The following is a 20,947-nucleotide window of genomic DNA, read 5'->3' on the forward strand; positions in this document are numbered from 1 at the left end:
CAAAGTTTCTTCTTGTGAACTAAAACGTGCACAAAGTCCTTTCTTGTTAGCCAATATGTGCACAAAGTTCCTTCTTGGGAGCCAAAATGTGCAATAAGTTTCATCCTCGGAGCTAAAATGTGCACAAAGTTTGATCTTCAAAGCTAAAATGTGCACAAAGTTCCTTCTTGGGAACAAAAATGTACACAAAGATCTTTCCTGTGAGCCAACATGTGAAAGAAGTTACTTCTTGTGATCCAAAATGTGCACAAAGATCTTTATTCTGAGCCAAAATGTGCACAGTTCCTTTTTGGGAGGCAAATGTGCACAAAGTTCCCTCTCGGTAGAAAAAAATGGGTGCTGAAAACCATCTTGGGAGCCAAAATGTATACACAGTTCCCTTCTTGACAGCAAAAATGTGCACAAAGTATCTTCTTGTGAGCTAAAATAAATACAAAGTTCTTGATTTGGAGCCCAAAGGTGCAAAAATTTCCTTCTTGGGAGCCAAAATGTGCACAATGTTTCTTTCTGGGAGCCAAAATGCAAACAGGGTTCCTTTTTCGGAGCTTAAATCTGCACAAAGGTTCTTCTAGGGACCCAAAATGTGCACAAAATATTCTTGAGAGCCAAAATGTGCACAAAGTTCCTTCTTGGGAGCCAAAATGTGTACAAAGTTCCTCCTAGGGAATCAAAATGTGCACAAAGTTCCTTCTTGGGAGCCAAAATGTGCTCAAAGTTACTTCTTTTGCCTTTTCTGACTGGTTACAGTATGATTAACAGCCATACTAAGAAGCAAAACATGACTTAAGTACCCTGGAAAACAAGTCAAACTTAGTTCCTTCTTCAGTGGCCAGAGCACTCTGTTTATGACTTCACCCCTGCCTTTCAAAAAGTCAGTGCACTCCACTTGTTTTCACACTTCAACATAGGTTTAAAAAAAACGAGGTCAGAAGTTCATGATCAAAACAGATCAGAACAAATCGAGAACTGAAGAGTTTAAAAATAGGGTTACTGTCGTTCTTGATCTTCCTGAGAGTTAGAGGACTTAGGTCTAGAGCTCAGATTAAAACAGTGTTGTGTTTTTTTTTTTTTTAATACAAAACAAGCAAATATTCAAAAATGAATGTGGTTTGGAAATATTTCAGATGAGAAGATACTTTTTTAATTTCTAAAGAATGTTTTTAAGATTTTTTTTTTTTTATCAGTCTTTAATTCCTTTAAAGTTACCTTTATGCGTTGGGGAAAGAATCAGGAAGTAGGAGAATGGAAAAACCGGATGGCAGCTTAGATTTTTTTTTGTAGATCTTCACAACATCAAAAAATGAGTCCTGTCTGCTGGTCTGCTGGGTTTGGAGTCCAAGCCCAGGTGGGGGATTTTTTTGTGTGTTTTTGGATGTATTATTTAAGATGTGGGTGTAGCATTGTTTCATTTCTTAGATCAGTGGTTTCCATGATGCTTATTTCATCTGAAAGAGACCAAAAACCACATACTGCTCATTTCCAGCTCCATAAAGGTGTGAGCATGCTGTTGCGATCCAATTTGTGTGAGTTCTTGTACTTCCTCACACCTCCAGGTTGAGGAGATTTTGCGAATCATTAAAGTCCAAGAATCAGCAGGTCTGAGATCTGGAATATTGGATCAGTGTGGTTCATGCTTTGGTCGTAGAAATAAATCAGACGTGGATTTGTCTGAGCGTTTTTCCTTTATTGGTCTGTGGAAAGAGATTTTGTCGAACATCTGGGGGATTTCCAGGACGATAATTCTTTCTCTAATTCTATTTACCAGTTAATCTTTATTTCAATTCATCTGTTCAGATGTCTTAGCAGACAAAGTGTATTTTAAAACCCAGCTTTGTGTTTTCTTCTTGCAACTTTACTTTCTGCTCGTGTCTTCAGTCTGAAAACTTTCTCTCCTCTTATTGTGTTTCACAAATCATAAAGAGACAAGACTCCAGGAGGAGATGTTTCATCTCGCTCTGCAAACCACTAAAACAAATACACTTTGCTGTTTTCCCTTATTTTCTGCTTGTTGAGAGAGCTGAAGTTAGTGTTAATAAGTCAGACAAACTGCAGGGAAACATCAGCTCCCCTGTTTCTTCTCTTGTTTGTGTTAAAGAAACATTGTTATTGTGATGTTTCTCGGTGAATAGTGGGAAGTCTGCCTCAGACAGGTCACAGCTCACCCTGTATTTGCACATTAAAAAGCCTCACAGTTTCCTCCCGCTCATTATTATTCATATTTTTTTCCTGCCTGTAACAGTGAAAAAGGTCCCTGCAGATGTTACCTTGGCTTTTATGTCAGAAGCTATCTGACTGATAGGAGGAAATGTCAGCCGAATCCAAAAGTAAAAAAAAAACAACCTGATTATTCCTCCTGTGAAAGGTCACCTGTGACACAGAATCTGGAGAATGTAAGATAAATTTGTACAACATAAAGTGTGCAGGGCCATACCAGGGCTGGTCGTGTAAGTCCAAATCAACAGTAGTGGCTTACCTGAGCCCCCTGAGCTCCAACACCATCAGTTTTCCTGCTTTTCACCCAAACAAAGGCATCAAACTGGCTTACATAAAGCTATTATCCTTATTTATTCATGAAAAGGCTTTCAAGACAAAAAGTGACGCCTTGTTGAGCTGCAAGGTTCACTGAAAGTCAAAGGTAGACGCAGAAAAATATGTCAGACCAGCTGTTTTTAGTCCAGAAATTTCAGTGTTACTTTGATTGTGGTTGGATGAAATGAAAGTTAATGAGTGACAGGAAAGGGTTGCTAAAAAAGAAGTGGATGATATCAGTGTTTAAGACAGGGACAGCGATACGGGTGGGCCCAAAGGTCCTAAGCCCGCCCTAAACTTTTCTGTTAATTTAATTGTTTAAATATATATATTTTCTGACATTGGTTCAAAAAGAGCATTGTGAAATTTTGTCCCTTCATGTTTGTTTTTTTAGTGTTAGATGCCCTGTCTTTGTATCTTGTGCCATGTTTTTAGCTTGTTGGGAAAAAAATAAAGATTAGCACGAAATATTCAGAGGATTATTTTGGGAAAGACACTCGATTTTTATTCATTTAACCTTGGTTTAGGTCCTTGCTCTTGCAGCTTTAAACAAACAGTACGCTGTAGAGATGCAACCTACTGGTGCATTAGAGCGCCACTCTTTGGTCAATACCATGAAGTGGTTGCAGGTAGATCTGTCTGATGCACAAAAGGGTTATGAAGGTGAAAAAAAGCAAATAAATCATCTTTAAAACCACAGATAGTGGTAAAATTAGTACATTGTCAGTTGTTTTTATCAATTAAATTAATGATCTACAAACTTTTGTCACTTTAGGCCCAGATTAAATTTGTCTGGCCCACCCAAAACTAGGCATGGGTACCAATTTAGATACTTTTATAGGTACCGACCAAATTCTGTCAAAAGTACAGAGCACCGATTCACATAAAATCAAACGGTACCATGTTAAGGTACCTAAATGCATCCTTGTGACTGTGAGGGAGAGGAAGAGTAGGTGATTTTCCATGCTGGCCATTGAAATTTTTTTACCACATAAACATAAAAAAGTACTGAAAATTGGTACCGTTGAGTACAGATACTGATTGCCAGGTACCGAGCATCTGTACTGCATCGTTTCAAATATGAAAGGAACTCATCCCTACCCAAAACTGAAATCCTAGCTCCGTCCCTTACTTAAGATTGACAGATTGCTAGTGTTGGCAACAGAAGCGCTTATTTCCAACAGTCATTGCCAAATATGAAGGATAACTGGTATGAAGAAGTAAACCGCCTGAAAGATTGACAAGAAAAAAAGTGTGTGAGGAAATAAGCTCTCCTGTGTCATGTAATGATAGCTTAGCTTGGTTAAAACGTTCCAATTAGTTGGACAAACAACTCATTCTTGAATATTCACTCAACAAGGGAGTCCATGGAGGTCAGGAAGCTGGCTCAAAAGATAACAGACCAGGACCAGGTGGCTTGTTTGTTCACACACACCAGGTGATGTTGGACAGCAGGGGGCGTAGTGGTCCAGCCACTTTGGTTAGAACGACCAAATCTCTATAAATCAGCTGACAGAGAAGTCACAACATCACATGACTCTTCTGAAGAAGATACAGGAAAAATAAATCTTACTGGTCGAATAGCAAAAATTGTCTTAATACAGATTAGCTTTATTAGCTAGAAATAGGCAACACAGTTAGCTTATTTCTAGCTACTTCTGTTGGGAACTGTGTGCCTCCGGACTGGGTTGGCTCTGGCATCAAGACAGATACTAGTGAGTCAAGAGTTGTGGTGTTACTAATTTTCAGTTTTGATGCTAAATTTGTCCGTTTGTAAGAAGTTTAGTAGCTGTCTGTATTCAGCACAGCTGACAGCCCGGTGCTGTCAGACATGTCTGTAATGTGTGACGTTAGTGAATCCTGGTTACGTCCTGCCAGTCATCTACCAATCAGAGCTAACGTAACCTCACTCTTCATTTTATTGATAGACTCTCAAGTTTGAACAGGTTAGCCCTTTTAGCCTTAAGCTCGTGCTCTATCTCTCTCCTGTTTCTCTTTCTTCTGCTCTTCTGTCCTTTTTCTGTCTAACAGTTCGGCTCCAGTGTCAACCACCACTTCAAAATTAATCACAGAAATTGTTTTTAGCTTAGAAAAACATATAGGGAGAAATTTTCAAGATGACTTTTAAACTCCTCACAGGGACTTTAAATCAGAGAGAATTGTCAAACGGACCTACTTTTATTTTTTTTTTGAGTGCTGATAAAAACATGCTCAAACAACTAGATCAGAATAAAGAGATATACACACTAAAAACACACTCTATATTAAATCAATCTGTAAGAGAACAGTTGTCTTAAAAGCAAATTCAAATTCAATGAGTTCATGGAAAAGAGAAAGTCATTTCTGCTCCGGTTTCCGCGCTGTGTCCTTTAATAAAAGCTTCTACCTGGGTTATTTCATCTGCATGGACGCTTCTTTTGTTGTGACACTGTTTTGGATCGGTGTTGTGTTCCTGTGCTCCTGTTGTGATTCCAGGTGAGTCACCTGATTGCCGGCACCTGCTCTTAATTAGACTGAATCCATTTGGACAGGTCCTTTTGTTCGGCCCTCTGCTCCATGCTGGTTTCTGTTAGCGTCTGATTTTTAAGTAAGAGTTGAATTCTTGTGTGACATTTGATGTATTTTATTTCTTCTTCTAACTGTCCAGCCTCCAAACACTCCTCCATTCACGTCCTGATGATCTGCATGCACATCCACAGCTCTTCTTACTCATCACAGGACTTTTGTTTTGCTCTGCAGTGTAAATCTGTCTGTGTGTGTGTGTGTGTGTGTGATGTCTCCATCAGGCTGATTGTGCACTCACACACTTGTTTTGTTCTCTTCACACAGGTGAGCGCTTTGTTCACTCAGACAGGGCGATGGAAGATGTGAGGAGATTGCTTTTTATGGACTGCATTCAAACAGCTGGGCGTGCAGCTTTCCGTCTCCTGGCCGCGCCGGGTACAAAAACACAGCAGGGTGATGGAGGCGCTTTGCACTGTGCACCGGTGCAGCGCCTCGTGAAAAGGCTCTCCTTTGAAGTCGCAGACACATTTATCTTTGCAGGAGAAATTGCCAAAGTGGAGGTAATAACGTGTGGCTCAGCTTTTGGTGATTTACTGAATATTGTAGGTGATGTAAAGTGCGATGAGAGGGAAATCTACGCCGCTGCTGTTTCATGTGGCTCCCTGCTGGGGGTGGCACAAATTTCCATCGGCGCTCTGGCAGTGAACGCAGCACAGCACGCCTCTCCTCCTGCCTAATGATGCAAATTATTAAAATGATTTCCCTCCACAACCTGTTTCATGCATCCCCTTCCAGAAATAATTGAGGAGTCTTTTTATGTTTTCAATTAGCCGCTTGTTTTATTTTTTTTTCCTCTCGCCTTTCCTCCCTGGTTGACATTCGTTCTAATTGCTAAAGATTCAGGCTTCGCTTGGAAATGTTTCTCCGTATCACAATAACAGGCGCTTCATTTTCCCTGTCAATCTCCCACGACGGCGAGGAGAAGAGAGAGGGAGCTTACAAATAATTACTGCAAGAAAAAACATTTATTATTTTGCCTTTCTACCTCCGAAAAACACACAAATATTCCTCTCGGGGAGTAATTACAGTCAATATTGACACACCACAAGCGTAGCTTTTGTTGCTCTCACACCTGAAAACACACACATCTTTAATCCTGACCTAAATTAAAATTTATTTGTCAGATATGAACCAAAGCTTGGTGCATCTGGCTCCTTTCATGGCGAAAGTTTGATTCATTGATAAGTTCCAAGCGTGGCAGAAAGCTCGAGAGGTGCTGATATCAAAGCTGGCAGCTCTGCCCTTTGTTGGAAACAGCAACTGTGGTCAGTTTGACTTCTTGTCAGAAAGTTGGTGAAGTTGTTTTTTTCAGAAGTCGTTGAAAGCTCCTAGCGCCTTCCTGCAGCACCATTCAGCTCCTGTGAGCTCAGTTTACAAATGGCGGCGAACAGTCAGACTGTGTCAGCCAAATGAGCCTGTGCTGAGGTAGGGTTTGGGCTGGGTACCATTTAGTTTATCAATCAGGGTCTTTATGCACTCTGGACTCAGCTGACCTGTATTTTTGGGGATATTTAGGCTCCATCTGCACACTGACCACGCTCTTCCCTCCCACTTTACTGACCTTGTAGCTTTTCTCACTTTACCAGAGAGGTCGGCCATTTCTCGCCTCTCAAACCAAGTGGATAAAGAAGAAAATAAGAAAAAATAACCATTTTCTCAGAGACCTTCATGCAAAATCTGCCAAAATTTGTTCAGTCTCCATCAGTGTTGCCACAGTTACCTTGAAAAATTAATCCTATTACTGATTATTGATTACTCCTTTCAAAAGTAACTTAGTTACTTTACTTATTACTTGATTTTAAAGGTAACTATGTTAGATTAAACTGGTTGCTAGGCGCCGCCCTGTTGGCTATGGCAGCCTTTGGCAGCAGCTCTCTCTTCTTTGTCCGTATCTTGTAATTTTTTCGTCTCTTTTTCATAATCTTTGTATTTGGAGTGGATCATTACTTTGTATGGCTTATTTGTTGGTCATGGACACCAAACTTTTGTGGCTTCAGTGATATTTTGACTATTTTTTCTCCTGTGTTTGTCTGGAGATCCTACATGTGATCATGGCTGCATTGTTTACATGTGAAATCAGCTGTTAGCAGCCTCTAGCATGTCAATGCTAACTGGTGCAAGGCCTGATGTTCCCCACAAGGTGAGGAGAAGGAGGTGAGGACGACGTGCTGTTTCTCAGGTGTGAGCTAAGAAGTGACCACATGGACCTGTCCTTCCATCCATCGTTATTGGGAAGATCTATCTCCAATAAGATGGATGAGCTAGCCATGCTAACCCAGCAACAGAGGGAATACCAGAGGGCAGAGTAGCATCATGCTATTCACAGACATGGCTAATGGATCTAACATCAGACACCAACGCCACATTGGAAGAGCTTCACCTGCTGTGAGCAGACAGGGTCCAGGAGACAGAGACTGAACAGACTGCTGAAGAAGCTCAGTCCTGGACCCTGTGGAGGTGGAGGCTGGCTGACTGGACAATGATGGACAAGCTGTCGTCATCTATTTTCTTATGGAGCTTTTTACACTTTCTATAAACTTTCCTACTTTTGTTTTTCTTGATTGCTGCTGTGACTTCAATTTCATTGTTCTTGTTACAATGACAATAAAGTTCTACTGTATTGTTTTGTATTGTATTACAAGTAACTTTATTAGTTACACTCAGCAGCTGTCAACAACACCTGTAGCTGCATGATTTGGCAAAATTGTGCGATTGCGATTAAAATGAAAAACAATATGAGTCTACATGTTTTGTTTTAAAGTAACATGCAGACATTGGTTGCGAAAGTTGTGAAATGTTTACTGTGCAATTAAGAACAAAAATGTGTCATTTTGAATTTCAAAATACAACTAAAGAAAGATTTTGCAGTATTATTTTTGATGCACTACAGCACTGTTCAGTTTAATTTTAGATTATTTTTTTTAAACACTTTGTTTTAGTCTTGCTTGGTTTTTATTAGTTTCTTTTTTTTTCTTTTTTTTCAGTTAAAGCTGTCTGCTGATCCTGTATTTGTAATACAGTAAGCTATAAATAAATGTTATATTCAATTATTATTATTATTATCGTTATTACTATTTTTATTTTTTCACTTTTATTCATTTTTCATTTTGGCAGTTTTGGGCCTCCATATGCTCAGGCACCCCAGTCTAAAATGTCTGGACACGCCCCTGCTTGTCACTAGGTGCGTCGTTGTAGCCTACGTTGTTGCTCTGCTCATTAACGGATGGATTTAAGCTAAACGGAGGGCTCATCTCATGGAATACAGGAAGTTAAAATGAAAGACAGGACTCACCTTTCCTCCAGGTAAAACTCAAACAACTTCTCAGGCGTTTATGTCCGCAGTGCGCTGATCTCTCTCTGATTGATTCCTGAATGTTTCATTTGAGCAAACTGCCAGCACAGAGTTAACAACGATCCTTAATACTGTCATCTTTAGCTGACACAAACTACAAACAGTTACTGTGTTTCAGCTAGAAAACGCGCGTTTCTCCTCTGTTGTTTACGTTAGTGTCGCTGGCTGCACGTGAGTTGTCCTCGTGCTGAAAACGTGATGAATATGCGACTCCTCTAAGTAGCGTGTCACTGGTCTCCATTAAGGTCAAACACTTCCTGTTGGAGTCCTGTTCTTTTATGCTAGTGGCTCTCTCTAAGCCTAAAATTTAACACAATGTCATATTTTTGTGCTAGGGTCACACTTTTTAGTTCAGGGTTGTCTTTTGTGAGTTCCTTCCTGTATATTTATTAGTAATGTCTTTCTTCTCATATCAAAAAATTTCTTCTTGATGAGTTTACTGCCTTTATGATATGGTTGTTTCCACCAGTGCTCCATTACCTTGAGTAATAGTACTGTGGCTGTTTTCCAAAGCGCCTTCAACATACCAGATGTAAGTGTAGTATATACACCCCTACTAACAATTTTTCCTTCTCAGAATGTTCTAGCAACAAAAGCTCTAGCTTTCCCAGAAGGGTGTCTTTGGGTTTGATTTCAGGTTACCCCTACATTCCCATGGAAAGTTTGCGTCCCGTACTCTAAATGTACTGTGTTGGTTAGATGTTTGGTTGTCCCAACGTTCCCCTGGCATATATTTTTTTGTTAAATTGACATCTTTCAACCTTCCCCTAACCTTTAGGGAATGTTAGTTTTTGGTTATCTTTTGGTTGTATTGAAAGTGCCCCACCACCTTTAAAACCCTATAATTGTTTTTATACCTGCACTTTGAACAAGTAGTCAGTAATGGATGAAAATGCAAGTCTAGCAGGACTTTTTATTACAATTTATTGAAATACAAATAACACAACAAAAAATAGTTAAACCAATTACAATGCAAAGAAATGAAAAGATAGCAAAATACAAGCAATAAAAATAATGTGCTGCAATAGGAATTTCTTGTGCAGTTGGTGTCTTCATTCCTTCTTAGCTGATTAAAATTTAAAAATGGGAGCAAAAATAGGCATGTCCGGTCAGGTGTGTCCTCATCCCTCTTGAGCTGGCCTTAGAAGAAAAAAAAAAAGTTTGAGCATGAGTCCACAGAAGCAGCAGGCACGGTTTACAGCGAACTGCTTTTTCTATAGTCTAACTGTTCTGTTGGGTCTGTTTTGTAGTAAACGAGTCTAGTTTTCAGTTTCAGAAAGCGAAGCTACAGGTGATGGATTTTATTTTTCCTTTATTATAAATGTACAACGCAAACTTTGGGTAGATCTCAGCATTTTAGTAATTTTTTGTAATCAAATCAAAGCAGAATCATCACATTTGATTTTCCATCTTACACTTTAAGTTATATGGGTCATTAGAAACAAATATTGTAGGGATTGACTTTTTGTTTTTACAGCTGATGGAAAAAAACAACACTTCCATATGATCCACGCATGGTTCAACGAGTGAATTAGTGGTTTATATGGGCTTCTGTCTAATCTTAGTGTTGTTGTATTGTAGTTGTAATGCCAACTCATTCCAGTAGACGGCGGTAATTCACCAAAACCTGTCACCCACATAGACAAACAGCATTAGCGCAGTGCATTGTGGGAAATAGTATGACAGATAGACAGATCTGTTGCAAACTGAAAGATTTTTTATGGATCGTAGGACATCCGTGGATTTTTGGCATGCTGCAGATTTTGCAAGTTTTCGCATACTGGTTGGACTAGTTGTACCAAACCTCTATTGATGTTGTCCTGTTGTCTCACTGAGTTGGGTCTGTTTGTTATGGTAACACTTAAAATTGAGTTATAATACAGGCCGAGTTGTTTTTGATATTATTTGTACGTTGGGTTTTTCTGGGTCAAATAAAAACCCAAGTTTATTCCAAAAATCTCCTTTTGTCTGTTGAATTTTCAACATCTTTGAATCTGTATCTGTAAATTTCTCTAAACTTCATCCTGACCAGTTTGAAGAGACTGTGACGATGGGTGTGGTTGATTCACTGGCTCATATTTTCCTCATTTGAGGAGTGTGGTCCTGCTTTTGACACCTGATAGCTTCAGCTCCTTCTCAGAAAATCAACATATGATGTGTTGCGTTCAGAGAAAAGTAAAAAAAAAACAAAAACAAAAAAAACAGGAACTCGAGCACTGTATGATTTGTTGATATTTTAAAGAGCAGACTTCAAATACAAGGTTTTTATCTTGATCTATTTGCATTCGTTAACTATACGAGTGTTTCCTGATGCACTCAGGGCTCAAAGACGTAGCTCTTTTGTGGCCCTCGCGAACAGATTCTCAAGCCGAGCCAGCTTTGAACAACACCAGGACCACTCGAGTGGAAAAAGAGGTGTCTGACACGTTTATAGAGGTAGAGATGTGGATTTTCTTTGACTGTTTGTTCAGCCTGCAGAATTAAGTGCTCACCGAAGCCCGACCTCCCCCTCCACCCACCTTCTCCTGCTCCACCTGGACCCGCCGTGTCTCCACCACCCCCAGGGTCACAGTCCTGTTTGGAGCCGCTGTAAATCACCTCAGAAACAGAATCCCTTCTGGTGTGACCCTGTTGACTACAAGGCCTCTGAGAGCAGGAGCTGTTCACTTCCCCGGCTGCAGCCCTGTTCACGTTTTATGACAGCTTTATCCTTTTTTCCTAACGCTCCGGGGCAAAAGGATGTACAGATCTGGACGGTTGAGCTAACACAGTTGAGAAGAAAGACAATCCTTTAGAAGGTTTTGATGCTCTATGATAAAAATAAACGTTAACTTGACGTTGAACAGTACAGCAAAGTACCAAAGCTATCATATTTTCAGCATCTGGCATTTAACATACAGTTGTGGATGAGACTTTTGCCTCCACGCTTCTTCAAGTCAACCTACGAGTCCGTTTGTTGGAGGTTAATTGGCTGCCGTTAGTCAAGGTCACCATTTCCAGCAGAACACCTGTTCAAGACGCTGTCAAACAGCGACTCAGCGTCGAATGTATGTCTGAGTTTGCAAATAGGATGGATAGGAATGGTATGTCGGTCCACCTCACATGAGCTCTGTCTCTATTCAGACACTGGAAGGTTGTATTTAAAGGAGGAATGCGTCACAGCCGTACATCGAAGGACATTTCATTTCGAGGGCTCCTCATGTCCCCTTCTTACTCAGGCACTTTATTAAGCAGCACAAATGTTTTAAAAGACAAAGTGATCCTTGAGAATACTTTGGAGATATGGATGATGAATGTATTATACCAAGACAATGCCATGCAGTCAAGGATTGCTGGGCAACAGGATTGGTGCCATGTACGTTCAGGTAGAAATGGTTGATGATGTAAACGGAGAATTCTTTGTCGACCTAAGTCTCTTAATTCTTTGCGGTGAAACTAGCTGCTTCAGGCCCTGGATTGGGCTGATACAGCTTCATCTTGATACACTCAACTTACTTCTTTTGCCTTGCTTTAGCAGGGTTGCTGTGTCCACATGTGTCCAAACAACCAAAGCCAAGAGGTTGTTTTGGAACAATGCCCCCAAACATTTCAGATGCTTCTTTAATGAAGGTCTCTTAAAGTGATACTCCGGGATGGAACAAGTTGGGTCCTATCACAAGGTTTAGGACAGAAATTACCCCTACAGCAGTGTTTTTGTGCAGCAGAAGCCCAGAGTGCTCGCACCAAACACCCCCTCCCTGCTCCTCTGCCAGTTTCCTCTGCACTCAGACGGGGCCATATTTTACTTGACCAAAAACACAAATAAACGAACTCCCACCAAAAAAATCTGATATGGGTCTGCATTCATGCTTTATTTAGAGAATTTTCAGCGCGTTACTTTCACACAAAAACACCGCTAAATAAAGCTCTGGTTCACATCGTGTCTCTTCGTCCTGGCAGACTACCTGCGTTTGTTTACATCTGGCACGCCGTGGGCGCGGACTGATACACTAAGCGGCGAGCGCCTCGCACCCAGCTGTGGCTCTGCAGCGGAGGTAGCGCCGTTTTACGACACGATGAGAACTAGAGTCTGCCCAGTAGAGGAACTGAGTGGAGCTGTGTATCAAATAAAAGTAGTTTTTTTTCTTTTGAAAATCTAATCTCTTCTTGGCTCTCTTTTTGGACATATCTTACTTATAGACTGTAAAAAAAAATGGATGTCATCTTGCTCGCCTTGAAGTGAGGTCGCCACAAAAACTGCTCCCCCTGGTGGCTGGCTGCAGTACAGGTCAAAAAATCCATCTCCCCAGTCATTCCAGATGGGCTTTGGTCAAACTTTGAAAAATTAATACACCTGGTAGAAATGTTCCTCATGTCTGATTGTTGTGGCGATTTGAGGATATTATTGGGCTGCCTTGCATCCAAGTCCTTCTTTTTCTGAAAAGTTTCATTTTCATTAGTTATAAGAGGTAAAAAACAAGGTTTTATGTCACTTTTAACGATGATTGACAACTGCCATTCTTGGCTTCAAAACTGTACAATGGTATATGGTGGAGCCACGCTACCCACTCTATATACAGTCTTACTCTTCCTGACAAAACTACCCAAGATCGGCAGCTATCAATGCCATTACATGTGATGTAAACCACTGTCTTTTGTATGTAAAGAAAATTTTCAGGACAAAAAAAAGGACTTGAATACAACACAGCCCAATAATATCTTCATATCACCACAGCATACAGATGTGAGAAACATTTCCATCAGGTGTCTTTATTTTCTAAAGCTTGACCACAGCCCCATTAGAACGAATGGGGAGACAGAGTTTTTGACCTGTGCTGCAGCCAGCTACCAGGGGGAGCAGTTTTTGTGGCGACCTCGCTTCAATCTGAGCGAGATGACGTGCATCTTTTTTTACAGTCTATGTATGGGACTCTTTAGCGAGCCATGTTGTCCAGTTATCTTTGACATGAAACCAAAAGTGACATCAGATCATGAAAGTGCCAGCTTAGACGATGACGTACGACACGTCTCTCTGTCTATCCCTGTCTCTGAGTCTATCCTGTCATCCATCCTCCAGGAAATTGTCAGTTTTAAGAGGTCTGTGTCCGACTGTCTCTTCCTGGTTTTTACCCTTAGGGCCTCAGAGTATCATGTGAAGAACATGTGATGAAGAGTTTTGCTCGATAAATCGTCTCAAAGCACGACCAAACCCGCCAAAAACTGGGTGATGCTTTGGTAAAGTGCACTAATGAACCCTGATATTCCTCCTCTCAGGACATGAAATATTAAAATCTGCCCCCAGGGGAAGAAGTGGCACGCAGTACATCCTCTCCGGCTCCAGGGAGTGCAGATAAACTCACTCTCCTCACTTCTCCGCTGTCCTGATGGAGGTGAAAACTAAGCTAACTTCCCCCCTGCTCCCCTGGGAGGAGGTGGCAGATGTACAGAGCCACACTTGCCCTCCCTTACACACACACAAACACACACACACAACCTAAACTGGAAAGCTCTCCTGGGTTCTGTCTCAAGCCGAGCCAAAAACCCAAGCTGGGGTAATCCCCGGGGAGATCAACTCTACCAGCGGCCCTCCCCTCAAATCCTGTGGGGTCAGAGCGACTCGGAACAACTGCTGCACGGCTGCAGGGAGGAGGGAGCGCTTGTTTCGGTCACACTCGTACGCTGCTGTTGTCCCTCCGGAGGGGGACAGACTTGGACACACGGGCATCTCGTGACTTAGTGAGACCCCAGCTGAGCCCGGCCAGCTGTGAGCCGCTCTCTAGCATCACTAAAACACACACATACATGCAGGACGTGTGGTTTCTCTCTGCTCGGTAACAGAACATACATTTTACCCCCGGTGTCAGGAGCCGCAGGAGCTGCAGAAGCTGCAGGAGCCGAGTGGAACGGGAAACATTTTCTCTAATCACTCAAAGCATTTTGGAGGCACAACAATCAATTTTAGACTAATCCATCAAAAACGCCTCGCTCGTCTAATCAGGAGCACCACAGAGAGGCCAGACATGTGGGCCTTGTTATGCCAAATGCTGAATTCTGCTTGGAAAACCTGAAACACACCAAAAATGTGCCAAAGAAGAGGACATGAAGGGAGAAAAGATTTTTATTGAAGTGGGTAAAGTGAGCTCAGGAATAAAGATGATATATTAGAAGCGTGCTGTAGCTGGATTTAGGTAACAGTTGATTCAAGTCTTTGCTCTTGATGAATCCAGAATGAGATCTACGGTGGCAGTGAGTGAGATCGGCGTTTCAGAACCAAGCAGTTTTTTGAACCAAGCTGTAAATATGCTTTTTAATGCCGTTAAAGTCTGTTTTTTTTTTTGTTTTTTTTGGCTGGGTGTTTGTGTGACTTCCTGTCTTTTGGATTCTCGATGAACAGCAACTTTTAGCACTTCCACATAGGCTTCATTTTTACTTACCAGATGTTGCCCCTTAGTCAACACGCACTAAGATGAACAATTTTTTCCTCCTCCTTGCGTTTATTTATCACTTTTCTCTGTTCTTTGAGCCTCTGTGTGATCTCTGTCTGTTGAATTGTTGACCCAAATGTTGCGTGTGTGTTCGAGGAGGATTTGTATGGAGTGATATCAATTATTTATCTGGGCTGTCTTTTGGTGTGCGATCTTCTATTATTTTTAAACCTGTGAAGACCTTATAGTTGTAAAAAAAGAAAATAGTCACTGTAAAATACCATCAGCAGAAATGACCAGTTACCACCTGTGATTTTACAGTGGATGTACTGTGGTTTACTTTAACTGTATAACACTGTATATTGGATTACAGTACATAGGGCTCGATACTGCAACATCAAGCGTTTCCCCAATAAAGAGTCAGCCCCCTTACTTTAACCCCTTACTGCCTGAATTAATTAACATTTATAAAGATAGATTGTTTTTATGTGTTTTGCATTCTTATAGATGTTAAATTAAGTGGAGATTGTAAATTACTAAGTTATATCATAAATAGACATGAGAAGTTCATCTCCTGACCAAGATATTGTTACATAGTGGATCTGATACCATCTTTGGTTTGTGTTAATTATGAATCAGTAGGTAATAATGAGATACAAAGGTCGTTTCAGCTACTTCAAGACCTGACGTTCATGTTACACATTTGCAACAACAGGCATCAAGGGGTTAAGATTCACGCAGCTCTCAGCTCTCCCTATTGAAGAGGATGCTACATTAGAGAGCGTCAGAGCTTATGTTAGAGAAATCAGGGCCAAACACAGGATAAAAAAAACCTTTTTAACCAGTGCATGGGTATAATTTGTGACATATCACATTAACACATTCTAAAAAACACCTGATGCTCTGATCTGCTCATTAACGAGTGTTGCTCTGTTACCTGTCTCTGTGTGTCTCTGTCACTGTTGTCAGAGAATGTCTCACTCAGCAAAGTGTGGGTAATTTTTTTAGTAGTAATAGTAGTAATAGTAAATTTTGTTATGATGGTGTTTTGTAGCTGGGATTAAGAAGGGAACACAGAGGATATACAACCTTGCTATACATTGAGATGGTTTGGGAGGGCACAGACTGACTTTTTTCCAACTTTTTGCCTACTACACTTGCAGTACCTACCATTTTTGCTGAAATTTAGTCTGCAGTAGTCAGTATGTGAAAACTTGCTTAATCTGCAGTATACTAAAAATCCCCGGATGTTCTACTGATCCAGGGAAATTTCTCAGTATACAACAGACCCGTCTACCAGGTATAATGTTTCCCACAATGCAAGGTGCTAACGCTGTTTGTCTATGCAGGTGGCAGGTTTGGTGAATTACCGTCATCTACTGGAATGAGTCGGCATTACAACTACAATACAACAACGCTAACGTTAGACGGTCTCTGAGATAGAATTGAAGTGATTCAAACTTTTTAAAACAGAAGTGAATTATATAGAACTGTTTTTTATCCACCAGCCTCCCGTTGCTAGGCGCTGCCCAAGTAGCTGCCTGTTGCAGTAGCTCTCTCGTCTTTGTCCGCTTCTTGTAATTCTTTTAGTCTCTTTTTCATCATCTTTGTATTTGAAGTGGATCATTACTTTGTATGGCTCATTGTTGGTCACGGACACCAAACTTTTTGTGGCTTAGGCAATATTTTTTACTACTTTTCTCCTGTGTTTGTCTGGAGATCCTACATGTAACCATGGCTGCATTGTTTACATGCAAAATTAGCTGTTAGCAGCCTGTAGCATGTCAATGCTAACTAGTGTAGGGCTTGATGATTTCCCTCGAGGTGAGGAGGAGGAGGTGAGGATGACGTGCTGGTTCTCGGATGTGAGCTGGGAGGTGACGACGTGGACCTGTCCTTCCATCCATCGTTGTTGGGAATGTGGAATCTATCTCCAATAAGATGGACAAGATAGCCATGCTAGCCCAGCGGCATCGTGCTGTTCACGGACGTGGCTGACGGAGCTGACATCGGACGCCGGCGCCACATTGGAGGAGCTTCGCCTGCTGTGAGCAGACAGGATCCAGGAGAGAGACTGAACAGACTGCTGGGGAGGCTCAGTCCTGGACCCTGTGGAGGTGGAGACTGGCTGGGCTGGAGAGTGGTGGACGAGTGGTGGACGGGCTGTCGTCATCTATTTCCTTGTGGACCTTTTACACTTTCTATACACTTTCTTACTTTTGTTTTCTTAAATGCTGCTGTGACTCCTGAATTTTCCCTCGGGGATAAATAAAGTATTTTCTATTCTATTCTATTCTATAAAAAATTAAAGATCTATTTCAGATTTATTTTCAGCAAACGAGATAACTTTTGGTGTAAGATTAGAGATCAAGTATGATAATTCTGTGTAATATGATAAACTAAGTAACTAAAAGGACGAGATCTGCCCATAGTTTTTTTTGTACATTTACAACAAGGGGTAAAAAAATTATCACCTGTAGCTCCGCATCTGAAACTAAAAACCAGAGTAGTATACTACAAAACAGGCCCCAACAGAGTAGTCAGACTACATACTACATTCACATGTAGTATGTAGTAGGCGGTTTGGAAAACAGCCACTGTCTTCCCTCCAATTTAGCTACTGCCCCAGGAGGGGTATTTTGAAGTTTCTCGAAAGACAAACACACAAAAACTCACTTTATCTTTTCTCCATTTTAAAATTTGCCAACACAATGTAAAAATTATCAGGTACATGGTCCATGCCATGTGGAGCACAGACAGCCGGTCTGTGCTCTACATGGCATGACAGACAGCACTTTACATATCGGTCCTAATGAGCACAACCCACTTTGCAATGATAGTAATTAATTAGCGCTCAGTTTTGTCAGGCGACAATGGGCCAGATAGGGGTTTCAAGAAAATCCCTCCACTCACAAAATTTGTTGAGGCAGGTTAAAACAAAACATTTATTTATTAATATTTATTTATATATATTTTTAACACAATAATGTACAAGAACTGAAGAACTAAAACACAGCAATAAACATGAAAATACCTCACCTTGATATTTTACCTCATATTTATGTATTTATGTAGACATCTGCTTCTTCTTCTTCTTCTTCTTTTTTTTTTTTTTTTGTTCGTCTAACTTGAGATAATCAATGGCGGATTTTTTAATGCATGTGGGAAAAACTGTCTATTTCAAACAGCAGATGTGTTTTAATGGACGTTACATCAGTTCATCTGCAGATTTCATTTTAGTTTTAGATGAAACACACGCCCCAGCATTCGTCTGTCATCAGTTTATCCACCAGTGCAGCATAACAGTGAACCTAACGATGATACTCTCAGTAAAAACCCTCCATACAGCACAAATTACCTCCCATTATCCAAATACACATGATGCAACCAGCACTGGGCTCTATTACAGCAGACTGTGTTGATATAATTTACAGCCATGAAATATTTACACCTCATATCCACAGACAATCTGTGAACTGATGGAGGAGCCCAATAACACATCATTTCCCCTCCCCCTGTGCGAAGCAACCAAAGGTCAACATCTGCTCTGCCCGTCTGCGGCACACTGGGCGCGCTCAGGACGACTGGGAGGAGGGGGGTGGGTGTCATTAATTGGCAATCATAATCTAAACCTGAGTCGTTTAGTTTGTTCTGTTCTGTAAATGGTTGTAAATTTGTTTAGGTGATAATAATGTATGAATGTGAGCTGTGAATGGAGGAGTGTGTGTGTGTGCAAACATGTCGGAGTCAGTGCATGTTCGGATAAAATCACAACACACTGAGTCTTATTCTTCACGCTTTGTCTTCAGCAATGCAGAAAATCCATTTGTCCCCCAGTATGTGTGAAAGTGTGGTTACTTTCAGAATAAAATAAAAAATCTCAAAGAAGTCTCAGACTCAAGAATTGCAGAAAAATCCATTTCACATACCAGTGCTTTATTTTATATTAAGGAGAACGATAGACTGAGTGAGTAAACTGTGTTGACTTAACAGAAATAAAATCAATGAGATGCAAAAAGTTGAAGAGAATATCTGACAAAAACTCTCAGAGCTCATTCAGAGCTATCACAAAGGAAAGGTGGATAAGAGAAAATACAGTGAGTGCAGCTCATGTTGTTCAAATATAAAGTTAGCAGACAATGTGAGCTCAGTGAGTTTATGATACCGACTGAGAGTCAATGTAGGAAAGAGTTGAAGCTAATATCCTCAAATTCGACTCAGAGTGACTCTGAAACCTGCTGTGCCACTTCCAGCTGCAGCAGTTAAACGCCGAGGTTCACATGAGGCTAACTTCATGTCTGAACGCTTGCAGAATTGGAGAGTTGGAGTATTAAAGCTGCATTGCATCATCAAACCCTGTCACCCACAGATTGGGCAGTTTCTCTTTAAAAAGATAACACAAACATTTCTGCAGCTCAGCAGAAGTTAGCCCAAGCTAGCGACGTTCTGTGATCTCGCATTCAGTCTACAGATTGTAAGAGACAGCAAGTTGCAACAACAAACAACCCACTTCCCTCTGATGCTTTTCAGATCAGTGTTAAAAAATCTGCTGCATTCATCCACAGTTTGCTGTTTTTCCCCTAAGTCTACAGGGTTCAAATACAGATACATGGACAGCACAACAGGTCACCAAAAGTGAAACCAGCATCAGTATAAGTTATAAAAACTCCTTTCACTTTCTTGACAAATGGGATATTGCTAAAAACACAAACTAAAATACAACTCAACTAAATATTTTTCAGACTGATTTTTTTCTTAACTTTAATTCAAGGTTACATAGGAAGGTTGTGACCAAAAAACTGACAAATTGCGTCATAAAATTAATAAGTTTAGAGAAAGAGGAGGAACAGTACGAGAAAAAGTAGTAAACACGGGAACAGTCACTGACCCTTCAGACAGAGTGGATATTACGGTTTTTCAGTCTTAATTCTGTCCCTTTGAGGCTCCCATAGTAGCTCTGCATGATCTGGAGCTCAAATAAATAATATGTTTCTCTCTCTGGTGTTATAGAAAACTCTTACTTCAGCCTCTGTGTGAACAGCTTTGTTTTGGTCGCTGTCTCTTTAAGGCTCCCCACACTCAAACCCCCTTCCCTCTGATTGGTCAGCCCGGCTATGGGCAGACCTTGGTGTTTGAAGCCTGCTGCAACAGAGTGCTGTAAAGCAGCTCAGAGACCCTTATGTAATGACTTCAACACCTCATAGAGATATTATGAAGATCTTGTCTCATCCAGTGAAGAACTCGTCCCGTCTCGTCTCATGAAGATCTTGTCTTGCAAAGATCTCATCAAGGTCTCATTAGCTGCGCTTCCATTGCACCTTTTTGCAAACCAAAAGTGATTTTTCTCGAGTTTCAATGAAGAACAATTGTGCCTTGGTGGTGTTTCCTTTACCACAAGACAACATTAGTCAAACAAAACATAAAGTTTGTCCAAAGCTGCACTCATGATGATTCGAAACATTGGTGTGTTTATTCACTGGTCAAACTGTCGGCCATGATCACGCCAACTCAAAACATGTAGGAACAAAAATACACTTCAGTATTTTAGTATCTCAGTTTTATTGTATTTTATTATCTGAGCAATTGTTTCAAGTTCTTTGGGATTGGGATTTTAGCATTTTAAACAGTAGACTTTGAATTGCACTTATTTGATAAACGTCAATATCCAAACTCCTGAAAAACCACCTCCTAGGAGCGTAAAAACTTTTCATCAAAATTTGAGGTTTTCAAAATTTTAGTGTTTCCATATCATTTTTTTTTTATTGCTATATTTAGGTTTTTAGCAATTCTAGGTGTAATGGAAATGAACAATTCACATCTTGTCCTGTCTTGTGAAAAGCGTGTTAGCCTCATCTCAACTCATCTGGTTTCATAGAGAGCTCATCTCATCCTGAGAAGATCTTGTTCATCTCATGTCGTGAGGATCTCAATCTGTCTCATCTCATGAAGATCTTTTCTCAACTCATAAAGACATCGTCTTGTGAAGATTTAGGGTGTATTCACACCTGTGGCTCGTTTGTTTTGTACTGACTCAGGGGCAAAAATGATACAACTGTAGCGGTTGTCACTTGGTTTGTTTGTGTTCACAAGGCAAAAG

At 40.7% G+C, this 20,947-nt stretch overlaps 1 protein-coding gene across 1 annotated transcript in view; it reads left to right on the forward strand.

Moving 5' to 3' along the window:
- Nucleotides 1-8,288: 8,288 nt before the first annotated feature.
- The window catches only part of LOC141807526 (cadherin-20-like), a 153,727-nt gene continuing 141,068 nt past the window's right edge, over nucleotides 8,289-20,947 (forward strand). Inside the window, exon 1 of the mRNA XM_074693613.1 lies at nucleotides 8,289-8,397. The gene's annotated coding sequence lies outside the window, so the exon portion shown is untranslated. The remainder of the gene's footprint in view (nucleotides 8,398-20,947) is intronic.

Source organism: Halichoeres trimaculatus, unplaced genomic scaffold (genome assembly GCF_033239565.1).
Source record: "Halichoeres trimaculatus isolate MK-OKI-2021-1 unplaced genomic scaffold, fHalTri1.1 fHalTri1_scaffold_18, whole genome shotgun sequence".
Taxonomy (NCBI): Eukaryota; Metazoa; Chordata; class Actinopteri; order Labriformes; family Labridae; genus Halichoeres; species Halichoeres trimaculatus.